This window comes from Chelonia mydas, chromosome 19 (assembly GCF_015237465.2).
Source record: "Chelonia mydas isolate rCheMyd1 chromosome 19, rCheMyd1.pri.v2, whole genome shotgun sequence".
Lineage (NCBI taxonomy): Eukaryota > Metazoa > Chordata > Testudines > Cheloniidae > Chelonia > Chelonia mydas.
The window spans coordinates 15251132-15263499 of record NC_051259.2 but is presented as its reverse complement, the minus strand read 5'-3'; the positions used below and the strand labels follow the sequence as shown (position 1 = coordinate 15263499).

At 49.7% G+C, this 12368-nt stretch overlaps 1 non-coding gene across 1 annotated transcript; it reads left to right on the top strand.

Moving 5' to 3' along the window:
- The first annotated feature begins 9780 nt into the window (after nucleotides 1-9780).
- On the top strand, nucleotides 9781-9852 carry TRNAD-GUC. Its single transcript has one exon. It is a non-coding gene; the product is annotated as a tRNA-Asp (tRNA).
- The last annotated feature ends 2516 nt before the right edge of the window (nucleotides 9853-12368 follow it).

The following is a 12368-nucleotide window of genomic DNA, read 5'->3' as shown; positions in this document are numbered from 1 at the left end:
CCCAAAAGGAGCAGTTTCTTGCTCCAAACCCCTTTAGCCAGCACCCCCGACATAACTGTCTCTTGCTGCTAGGCTCTCTTGCTCTGTTCTCAGTCTCTCTCCCAGTCTCTTTTCTGCCCCCTCAACAGACCTTTCCCCACACACAGAGACCCCCACCCCCCCAGTCAGAACAATACCCAGTCAAACCTCCACCCACAGGGTGCTAGTTTCAGGACAGACTCTCGGCCCAAGTCTGTGCTGCAGGATGAAATAATAATACCCAGCTCTGGGCCTTGTTTTAGGGGTGGCTGTTTAAAACAGGGGTAAGAGACAGTTAAGTGAAGGGCGTGTTCACACATCAGTTTCAACCAGGTTTCATCTCAATCCACAACAAGGTTTAATCCAGCTCATAACAAGATTTATTGTTCACGATGGGCCCCATCAGCCACAAATTTTGACCTAAGAGGCCCAAATTTCCCCAGAGCAGAGGGGTCTTCAGGGCCATGATTTTGGTTCATCTCCATTTCTGTTTATTTTTTTTTTAAACCCTCTTTTGTTCAACTTGATGTGGACAAGCCCGCAGTTCTGCTGTGGCGATATAAAGGCCAAGACGCCCCTCCAGAGCTGGCACGGGCCGGGCATTTCGTGAACTGCACCGTTCGGCCCGGGGCCTTTGGACTGAGACAAGGTGCAAGGCGTGACAGCCAGGGAAGCCACTCTCTGCGAGTCTGTTCACGTGCAGCCCTGTGCTCCTCCCAGGAATCTGCTGCTGCATCTGGGCCTGTGCAATTAAGAACATCAAGGGGCAAGTCATGGTGTGCCACTGTCAAGTGATGCCAGATTGTGAGTGAAACAGGTTCTCGTTAGGTATTTGGACTTAGGTATCAGCAGTCCAGGGGGAACTCGGCTCTAAGTGATTCCCTGCAATTGTCTGCTCCTGAAGTGCGTGCTGCAGGATGAAATAATAACACTCAGCTCTCACACAAGGCTCTACACCAGGAAATCTCAGCGTGCTGCACAAAGGAGGTGAATAGCAATATCCATATTTTACAGATGGGGGAAACCAAGGCACAGAGCAGTGACTTGCCTGAGGTCATCCAGTGGGTCAGTGGCAGAGATCTCAGGTCTCCTGAGTCCCAGTTCAGTGCTCTGTCCATTAGGCAGCACTAGTCTGCGAGTGAGGATGCAGGAGCAGCTTTGAAGTGTGTGCCCAGCCTTTCTCATTTTTTTAGAATCCTAGAATCTCAGGGTTGAAAGGGACCTCAGGAGGTCATCTAGTCCAACCCCCTGCTCAAAGCAGGACCAACCCCAACTACATCATCCCAGCCAGGGCTTTGTCAAGACTGACCTTAAAAACTTCTAAGGAAGGAGATTCCACCACCTCCCTAGGTAACGCATTCCAGTGTTTCACCACCCTCCGAGTGAAAAAGTTTTTCCTAATATCCAACCTAGACCTCTCCCACTGCAACTTGAGACCATTACTCCTTGTTCTGTCATCTGCTACCACTGAGAACAGTCTAGATCCATCCTCTTTGGAACCCCCTTTCAGGTAGCTGAAAGCAGCTATCAAATCCCCCCTCATTCTTCTCTTCCACAGACTAAACAATCCCAGTTCCCTCAGCCTCTCCTCATAACTCATGTGTTCCAGTCCCCTAATCATTTTTGTTGCCCTCCGCTGGACACTTTCCAATTTTTCCACATCCTTCTTGTAGTGTGGGGCCCAAAATGGGACACAGTACTCCAGATGAGGCCTCACCAATGTCGAATAGAGGGGAACGATCACGTCCCTCGATCTGCTGGCAATGCCCCTACATATACATCCCAAAATGCCATTGGCCTTCTTGGCAACAAGGGCACACTGTTGACTCATATCCAGCTTCTCGTCCACTGTAACCCCTAGGTCCTTTTGTGCAGAACTGCTGCCTAGCCATTCAGTCCCTAGTCTGTAGCGGTGCATGGGATTCTTCCATCCTAAGTGCAGGACTCTGCACTTGTCCTTGTTGAACCTCATCAGATTTCTTTTGGCCCAATCCTCTAATTTGTCTAGGTCCCTCTCTATCCTATCCCTACCCTCCAGCGTATCTACCTCTCCTCCCAGTTTAGTGTCGTCTGCAAACTTGCTGAGGGTGCAATCCACACCATCCTCCAGATCATTTATGAAGATATTGAACAAAACCGGCCGGAGGACCAACCCTTGGGGCACTCCACTTGATACCGGCTGCCAGCTAGACATGGAGCCATTGATCACTCCCCGTTGAGCCCGACAATCTAGCCAACTTTTTATCCACCTTATAGTCCATTCATCCAGCCCATACTTCTTTAACTTGCTGGCAAGAATACTGTGGGAGATGGTGTCAAAAGCTTTGCTAAAGTCAAGGAACAACATGTCCACCGCTTTCCCCTCATCCACAGAGCCAGTTATTTCATCATAGAAGGCAATTAGATTAGTCAGGCATGACTTGCCCTTGGTGAATCCATGCTGACTGTTCCTGATCACTGTCCTCTCCTCTAAGTGCTTCAGAATTGATTCCTTGAGGACCTGCTCCATGATTTTTCCAGGGACTGAGGTGAGGCTGACTGGCCTGAAGTTCCCAGAATCCTCCTTCTTCCCTTTTTTAAAGATGGCCACTACATTAGCCTTTTTCCAGTCGTCTGGGACTTCCCCGATCACCATGAGTTTTCAAAGATAATGGCCAATGGCTCTGCAATCACAGCCACCAACTCCTTTAGCACTCTCGGATGCAGCGCATCCGGCCCCATGGACTTGTGCTCGTCCAGCTTTTCTAAATAGTCCCGAACCACTTCTTTCTCCACAGAGGGCTGGTCACCTCCTCCCCATGCTGTGCTGCCCAGTGCAGCAGTCTGGGAGCTGACCTTGTTCGTGAAGACAGAGGCAAAAAAAGCATTGAGTACATTAGCTTTTTCCACATCCTCTGTCACTAGGTTGCCTCCCTCATTCAGTAAGGGGCCTACACTTCCCTTGACTTTCTTCTTGTTGCTAACATACCTGAAGAAACCCTTCTTGTTACACTTAACATCTCTTGCTAGCTGCAACTCCAGGTGTGATTTGGCCTTCCTGATTTCACTCCTGCATGCCCGAGCAATATTTTTATACTCTTCCCTGGTCATTTGTCCAATCTTCCACTTCTTGTAAGCTTCTTTTTTGTGTTTAAGATCAGCAAGGATTTCACTGTGAAGCCAAGCTGGTCGCCTGCCATATTTACTATTCTTTCTACACATCGGGATGGTTTGTCCCTGTAACCTCAATAAGGATTCTTTAAAATACAGCCAGCTCTCCTGGACTCCTTTCCCCATCATGTTATTCTCCCAGGGGATCCTGCCCATCAGTTCCCTGAGGGAGTCAAAGTCTGCTTTTCTGAAGTCCAGGGTCCGTATTCTGCTGCTCTCCTTTCTTCCCTGTGTCAGGATCCTGAACTCCGACCATCTCATGGTCACTGCCTCCCAGGTTCCCATCCACTTTTGCTTCCCCTACTAATTCTTCCCGCTTTGTGAGCAGCATGTCGAGAAGAGCTCTGCCCCTAGTTGGTTCCTCCAGCACTTGCACCAGGAAATTGTCCCCTACACTTTCCAAAAACTTCCTGGATTGTCTGTGCACCGCTGTATTGCTCTCCCAGCAGATATCCGGGTGATTGAAGTTTCCCATGAGAACCAGGGCCTGCGATCTAGTAATTTCCGTTAGTTGCCGGAAGAAAGCCTCGTCCACCTCATCCCCCTGATCCGGTGGTCTATAGCAGACTCCCACCACGACATCACCCTTGTTGCTCACACTTCTAAACTTAATTCAGAGACACTCAGGTTTTTCTGCGGTTTCATACCGGAGCTCTGAGCAGTTATACTGCTCCCTTACATACAATGCAACTCCCCCACCTTTTCTGCCCTGCCTGTCCTTCCTGAACAGTTTATATCCATCCATGACAGTACTCCAGTCATGTGAGTTATCCCACCAAGTCTCTGTTATTCCAATCACATCATAATTCCTTGACTGTGCCAGGACTTCCAGTTCTCCCTGCTTGTTTTCCAGGCTTCTTGCATTTGTGTATAGGCACTTGAGATAACCCACTGATCGCCCCTCATTCTCAGTATGAGGCAGGAGCCCTCCCCTCTCAGACGCTCCTGCTCGTGATTTCTCCTGGTGTCCCACATCCCCACTTACCTCAGGGCTTTGGTCTCCTTCCCCCGGTGAACCTAGTTTAAAGCCCTCCTCACTAGGTTAGCCAGCCTGCTTGCCAAAATGCTCTTCCCTCTCTTCGTTAGGTGGAGCCCGTCTCTGCTTAGCACTCCTCCTTCTTGGAACACCATCCCATGGTCAAAGAATCCAAAGCCTTCTCTCCGACACCACCTGTGTAGCCATTCATTGACTTCCACGATTCGACGGTCTCTATCCAGGCCTTTTCCTTCCACGGGGAGGATGGACGAGAACACCACTTGCACCTCAAACTCCTTTATCCTTCCCAGAGCCATGTAGTCTGCAGTGATCTGCTCAAGGTCATTCTTGGCAGTATCATTGGTGCCCACGTGGAGAAGCAGGAAGGGGTAGTGATCCGAGGGCTTGATGAGTCTCGGCAGTCTCTCCGTCACATCGTGAATCCTAGCTCCTGGCAAGCAGCAGACTTCTCGGTTTTCCTGGTCGGGGCGGCAGATAGATGACTTCCTAAATGGCCCTCTTAAGGATTGAACTCATAACCCTGGGTTTAGCAGGCCAATGCTCAAACCACTGAGCTATCCCTTGCCTAGGTTTGGAGGATGGAGGGGGCAGCATGGTGCCGCCCGTGAATCCCACTGGCTGGGATCACACAGGAAATAGGCTTGAGAGAGACATGGAGCCAGGCAGAGCTTAGGGTCTTCTCTGAGCCAGATATTGAAACCAGTTTCATCTCCTTTCTTCCGTAGCAACACGCTAGGGGGTGTGTGAAGAATTCCTCCGTGGAGCAGGAACTGTCTGGAAGCGCTCAGAGAGCACCCTGCATACCATGGGTAACACTGTCAATGAACAGTCACTGCCCAGCAGAGATGCTGGCTGACAAGGAGATGACCCTGACACCTGCGAAGATAAAGGAAGCATGACGCCATGTTTAAAGAAAGGAAACACATTCCCTGGCATACACGTGTGAGCACAGCACAGAGCCTGTAATGCAGGATACAATGGAGACTGCTTAGAAAAGGAGCTTTGCTGTGATATCTGCAGCAAAGGGGCTGAATTCTCAGTTGAAACGCATTAGCTTTGCTGCAGATACAACCCTAGTGGCGTGTGTGCGTCTGCCGCACTCACCCCAGTGCACATGCGGGTCCTGCCTCCTCCCATCACATCTGTTTGGGTTGGGGTTGGGGGGGGGGTTCCGGTGGTTGGGGGCCCCCATCTCCTCCACACAGGTTAAGCTGGGCCTGGGGTCTCTCCCATTCCAGGTGAGTGCCCCAGTCACTGGGCTAACAGCTAGGAAGTACCACCTTCTCTTCCTGGCTGTTTCATGTGAACTCGCCTGAGGGGCCTGATCTGGTAGATGGCCTCTGAGCTAGGGTTGCCAACTTTCCGAATGCAGAAAACCGAACAGCTGCCCCTGCCCTGCCCCTTCTCCGAGGCCCCCCGCTCACTCCATGCCCCCTCCTTCCATTGCTCGCTCTCCCCCACCCTCGCTCACTCGCTCATTTTCACCGGGCTGGGCAGGGGGTTGGGGTGCTGGAGGGGGTGAGGGCTCCGGCTGGGGGTGTGGGCTCTGTGGTGGGGCTGGTGATGAAGGGTGCGGGGTGTGGGCTCAGGGCTGGGGAAGAGGGTTGGGGTGCGGGCTACAGGTGGGAGTTTGGGTGCGGGAGAGGGCTCAGGGCTGGAGCAGGGGGTTGGGATGGGGGTTCAGGGTGCGGGCTCTAGGAGGCACTTACCTCAGGCAGCTCCCGGAAGCAGCCGGCATTTCCCTCAGCTCCTAGGCTCCGCGCACTGCCCTCATCCGCAGGTGCCACTGTTAGGATATAGATTTCAGAGTAACAGCCGTGTTAGTCTGTATTCGTAAAAAGAAAAGGAGGACTTGTGGCACCTTAGAGACTAACCAGTTTATTTGAGCATGAGCTTTCGTGAGCTACAGCTCACTTCATCGGATGCATAGCATATCGTGGAAACTGTCTTCTGCAGTTTCCACGATATGCTATGCATCCGATGAAGTGAGCTGTAGCTCACGAAAGCTCATGCTCAAATAAACTGGTTAGTCTCTAAGGTGCCACAAGTACTCCTTTTCTTGTTAGGATATAGATATTCAGGCCTGTCTGTAAAGGCCTGTACTTTAAGAATTTACGTGTATTCTTATCACTTGGCTAATTATAGAGGTATAAAAGAAAGAATCAAAATCACTGTCTGCCAGTGTAAGGTCCTTCTCTTACTGTGACAGTCTGAGGCCCTGTTCTTAGGCTAAGGTCTTTGGCTAAGCAACAGAGGCAGCCATAAGCTGGGAAGCGACCGGTCACCTCCTCACATTCCAAACTAGTCCCACTGAAATAAGGTGCTATTGGGCTGTTAGGAATACAATCCTGTCCTGATAGTGCCTATCGCCTCCAGAGAAAGGGAAGTGCCTAGAAAATTTAAAAGGAAACTTAGTTTGATAGTATCCTGTCTGGCAAGAACTCACTTATCAATAGCTGGGATGTGAAATCCTCACTTCTGTATTGTTTTGTCATTATAGTTCCCACTTTGCTATTGTTTGTCTGTATAATCTCTGTCTGGTTCTGTGATTGTTCCTGTCTGCTGTATAATTAATTTTGCTGGGTGTAAACTAATTAAGGTGGTGGGATATAGTTGGTTACATAATCATGTTAGGATTGGTTAGTTAAATTTCAGGAAAATGATTGGTTAATGTATAGCTAAGCAGAATTCAAGTTTTACTATATAGCCTGCAGTCAATCAGGAAGTGAGTGGGTGGGTGTGTGGGGAAAATGGGAACAGGGAATGTGGGTAAGGAAATTGGAATCATGTTTTGCTAAAGGGGGAGATGGGAACAGGGAATGGGGGTAAGGAAATTGGAATCATGTTTTGCTAAAGGGGGAAATGGGAACAGGGAATGGGGGTAAGGAAATTGGAATCATGTTTGGCTAAGGGCAGGAATGGGAACAAGGACACAGGTGTAAGGCTCTGTGGTGTCAGAGCTGGGAAGGAGGACACTAAGGAAGGAAACTGGAATCATGCTTGCTGGAAGTTCACCCCAATAAACATTGAATTGTTTGCACCTTTGGACTTCGGATATTGTTGCTCTCTGTTCATGCGAGAAGGACCAGGGAAGGAAGCGGATGAAGGAATAAGCCCCCTAACAGCCACCCTCGTCTGCAGGTGCCACCCTCATCCACAGGTGCCACCCCCGCAGCTGCCATTGGCTGAGAGCTGCAGAGCTGGTGCTCATGGTGGAGGCAGTGCGCAGAGCCCCTGTGGCTGTCCCTCTGCCTAGGAGTCGGCGGGATGTGCTGATCGCTTCCAGGAGCCAAGTGGAGCCAGGGCAGGCAGGGAGTCTGCCGTAGTTCCTGCTGCACCACTGACCAGACTTTTAATGGCCCGGTCAGCAGCGCTGACCAGGCGTTCCTGTCGAAAACCAGATGCATGGCAACCCAACTATGAGCTCCTTCCTGGATCAGCCCCACCCGGACCAGCTCCCATATGTGACTTCGATGGCCAAATTCCATCTGCCCCTGGTTCGTTAGTCACTAGAAGAGCGAGGCACCTCCCTGGAGCCTGGACTTAGGCACCCAGTGCGGGGTTTAGCACGCCCCCCTGTCATCAGCATCCCCCATTGGCTAGCTCAGGCGGCTCCCCAGCTAATGTGCTGGCTTTTGTGGATCGCAGTGTAGGCTCCTGTCTCTCCTCATTCACTGTACAGGAGCCTGGGCACCTAACTCGGGGTCGGGGATCACAATGATGTTCCTGTGATTTATTGGGCTGACACTTACACCTTGTGCATGGAAGGTTGTAGGGCTGCTACTGTCAGGTCAGCACAGGTGAAAGTAACTTAAAGGACTTACCGGTACGCCGGAGTGCTGAGCAGGGGGTGGGGCCTCAACTGGAAAGGGCGTGGCCTCAACCAGAAGAGGCAGGCCGTTAAATCTCCAGGCCCTTTAAATCACTGATGGAGCCCTGGGGGCTCCCAGCTGCCGCCGCTACCCTGGGGCTCAGGGCTCTGCGGTAGCGGCGCCTGGAGCCCCTGGCCCTTTAAATCACAACTGGAGCCCCACTGTTGCTACCCCAGGGCTCCGGCCGCCGCTACCGCCTCAGGCCCTTTAAATTGCCTGGATCCCCCGGCTGCCACAGCTACCCTGGGGCTCCGGCAGTGGGGCTTGTGGAAGTATAACATGTATAAGTATAACGTTGTATAAGGGGACATGCTGGATACATTGTATACGAGAGGGCATGCCAAAACATGTTACAAAGTATCTGAGGGAGCACACGTAGGGACAGTTAGCTTTTGAATGGAGAAGCAATTAAGATAGAGCCAGCACATCTAAGAAGCAGGCATCAGAATGGAAGGTGTGAAGGGCAATTAGTTAAGTTAACTGGAAGCTGTTAAAGGAGATTGTTAAGGGTGGCAGGTAATTGAAGATACGTGACTGGTCTCAGGGATCTCGAAGGGTGGTGACTAAAATCTTTTTCTTCTTTTGTCTGTAACTTCTCTGTAACTTGTTCTCCAAAAAACTGTGTAAATTAAGAGACACAAGCCCCACTCGGGGGGCTCACTTCTAAATGTATTAGCAGAGCAGCTTTGCTAATAAAACAGAGTGGTCTGATAAATTGTGAGTCTGAGTCAAACTTTGACAGGCTCCAGCAGCAATTTAAAAGGCCTGGGACTCCCCACAGCAGCCGGAGCCCCGGGCCCTTTAAATCACCACCCAAGCCCTGCTGCTGGAGCCCCCAGGGTTGCAGCCACAGCCTGGGCTCTGGCAGTGATTTAAAGGGCCCGGGGCTCCCGGCCAGCTCCGCTACACGGGGGCTCCGGCAGCGGGGCTCTGGTAGCAATTTAAAGGGCCTGGGGCTCTGGCCGCTGCTGGGAGCCCCAGGCCCTTTAAATCGCCAGCCTGGGGAAGCTGGTCTGGTACCGGACTGTACTGGCTTACTTTCACCTCTGCAGGTCAGGGTTCTGTATCAGATGTGGACTGACCACAAAGCATCCTCTGAGAGAGAGCGAGAGTTGTGTCCACTGTGAGATCCTTTAATGGTCTGCCCAGTAGAGCTCAGCTTAGCTTAAATAAGGTACAGTAGAACCTCAAGTTACAAACACCGGAGTTATGAACTGACCAGTCACCACACACCTCATTTGGAACCAGAAGTGCACAATCAGGCAGCAGCAGAGATAAAAGAAAAAGCAAATACAGTACAGTGCTGCGTTAAACGTAAACTACTAAAAAATAAAGGGAAAGTCTTAAAAAAAAGATTTGACAAGGGAAGGAAACTGTTTCTGTGCTTGTTTCATTTAAATTAAGATGGTTAAAAGCAGCATGTTTCTTCTGCCAGTAAAGTTTCAAAGCCGTATTTATTCAAAGCCATTCCGGAGGTGTTCATAACTCTGAGGTTCTACTATATGGGACACACAGCACCACCTAGTGACTGAACAGTATAAGACAGGCTTCAGAGCAGTAGCTGTGTATAGTCTGTATCAGCAAAAGCAACGAGGTGTCCTTGTGGCACCTTAGAGACTTATGCCCAAATAAATCTGTTCGTCTCTAAGGTGCCACAAGGACTCCTCGTTGTTGTTCTTCCGTACAAGACAGTTTAGCATTCCATTACATGGGCACCTAAAAGTTAGGTGCTGTGAGATCACTTCCTTGTTAGTATAGTGGTGAGTATCCCCGCCTGTCACGCGGGAGAACAGGGTTCGATTCCCTGACGGGGAGGATAAAGTCTTTTGGGGGTTGGACTAGATGACCTCCTGAGGTCCCTTCCAACCCTGATATTCTATGAGACTCAGTGTTGCATGCCTGTGCCCCATTGTGGATCTGGACCTTAGCCTCTCTGGGCCTCAGTTCCCTGGTCTGTACAATGGGGATAATAGCTCTGCCCTGCCTCCTAGGGGAGAGGAGAACTACATTAAAAAGTGTGAGATGCTCTGGTGGTGGAGCTAGATAAGCACCATAGATAGCCGTTTAATAAAGGGAAATGTCTGTGGGGAAATGTCTGATCATGACAAAAGATCTGGGGAGGTTCAACTGAATTTTTTTTTTTTTGCCTTTTCAGTAGCAGAAAATTGAAAAATTTCACCCCCACAGCAAAAGCTCTTCACCTGTATAAGGCTGACACCTCGCCAGCTCTTCGCAGAAACATAAACAACTTCTAGCGATGGCTAGCTTGGGTCAGCTGTGAAGGAGGAATCGATAGAGATCCCATGCCTCTGGCCAACCCCTCTGCACCTCCTTGCTCTTCTGTATGTACACTTCAACCTGTCACATTTTTGTGACCTATGCCCTTAGCCTATAGCTTCAGAGCACAGTATATTCTCTCTCTCACACACACACTCTCTTTAATGAAAGACTAAAGTCTCATCATGGGTTCCAGGAGCTCAATCTGCTTAACCAAGAGAAGGTGAAGTGGTGACTTGTTCACCATCTGTAAGTACCTACATGGGGGGCAAAACTTGGCTAACAGGCTCTTCAATCGAGCAAACAAAGATCCAGCCAGGGCCAATGGCTGGAAGTTGAAGACTAGACTCAGATACAGACTAAACTGGAAATAAGGTGTAAATATTTAACAGTGAGGATAATTAACCATTGGAACCAGTTACCAAAGGTCACTGTAGATTCTCCATCACTTGCCTTTTAAAAGCAAGATTGGTTGTTTTTCTAAAAGATCATCTCTAGTTCAAACAAGAATGAATTCAGGGAAGTCCTATGGCCTGTGTTATTCAGGGGTCAGACCAAATGATCACAATAGACCCTTCTGGAATGATAATCTATGAATCAACTTAATAGGAAAGGGGTTCTTGCAACAACCCTCCCTCTAGGCCATAGCTGTTACTGGCCTTAATGGAGCTGTTTGTAGCTTTTACTCCAATGGGGCTGTTCAAGCGAAAGAACATCTCAAAGCCTAAACATGCACATTTTGAAAGGCCCTTCCCAGCAGGAAGATTAAGTGTGCGTTTTGCTGTGGCGTATTAGCTCCAGTAAACAGCTGTGTGTTTCCCAATGTGTTGTGTGCATTTAAGTTACTGAGTGTGTTTATACAGACTTTTGGGAGAAATGATTCATACTAGGGCTGGGTTCTAGCCGTTGGTTCTGCAACACAGAAAAGCAGTAAGGCAAGGAATGGAGAAGAGAGCGCTGCTCTGTGGATAGTAACCATTCTCCATGTGCTTGCAGGGCTCGGGGAACCAAGCTGCCACACTACTGAGCAAGGGAGAAAGACACAGACAGATCTTTGACTGCTTTGCTGCAAGGTTTTCCCACCAGTGGCAGAATAACTGTAATGAATTAATTGTATTTTTGTCCTCTCATTTGCCATAGGCTTTTTCCACAGACTCTGTGGTTTTAACCAAGTCCAACTAGCTGGCTGTTTAATGTGGTTCTGTTTGAGAAGTGCACTGAACTGGGAGTCAGGAGACCTATGTTCTAGCCCTGTCTCCACGGCTGCTCTGCTGGGTGAACTTTGGGCAAGTCACTCCCCCTCTGTTTTTCCTCCCACCCTTTGTCTGTCTTGTCTATTGAGATTGGAAGCTCTTTGAGGCGGGGACTATCTCCCGCTGTGTGTCCATGAAGCATCTAGCACAACGAGGTCCCCATCCTGTTTGGGCTTCTAAGGGGCTCTGTGATATAAGTGATGACATTGGGTGACAGTCCTGCAGGGTGAGGTGAAGGTGGGAACACAGAAATGGTTTGCAAAGAGGTACCATCCAGCAGCCCTCAATTTCACCCTTGTCTTCAAAGAGTTTTTCCAGAAACTTGATGATATTCAATTGCATTCAGCCTGCATGCAGGCAGGACCCCCCAGCAGACAGATGGGATTGTATTATTGCGGAGAGCAAGCTGCGGGTTATTTAGAAATGGGTCAGAGCCACTCCTCAGGATCTGAATACCTCAGCACTCCGGGCAGCTTCCAATCCAAATGTCACCAATGGCCTTTATCTCGCTTGTGCATCAAAATCCACGTCCCCAAATGCATGCACGTTCCAAAGCTAAGCCAGCCCTTTCTGCCTATTCTGGGTCAAATCCCATAAACCCAGATCCAGCCTTTTGGGAAGGGTGGCTGTGGCTCTGGATCTCAACTCTGCAGCCTGGGCCCATCTCTAAGCGCCACACGCAGAGACACACAAATTCACATGCTTCTTGTTTTCAGGAGTTGACAGAAACAGCTGCGAAACAAGGGCAAAGCGAAGCAAAGGTAATGAATGAATAATCAAGCTTATATTCCATTACCTACA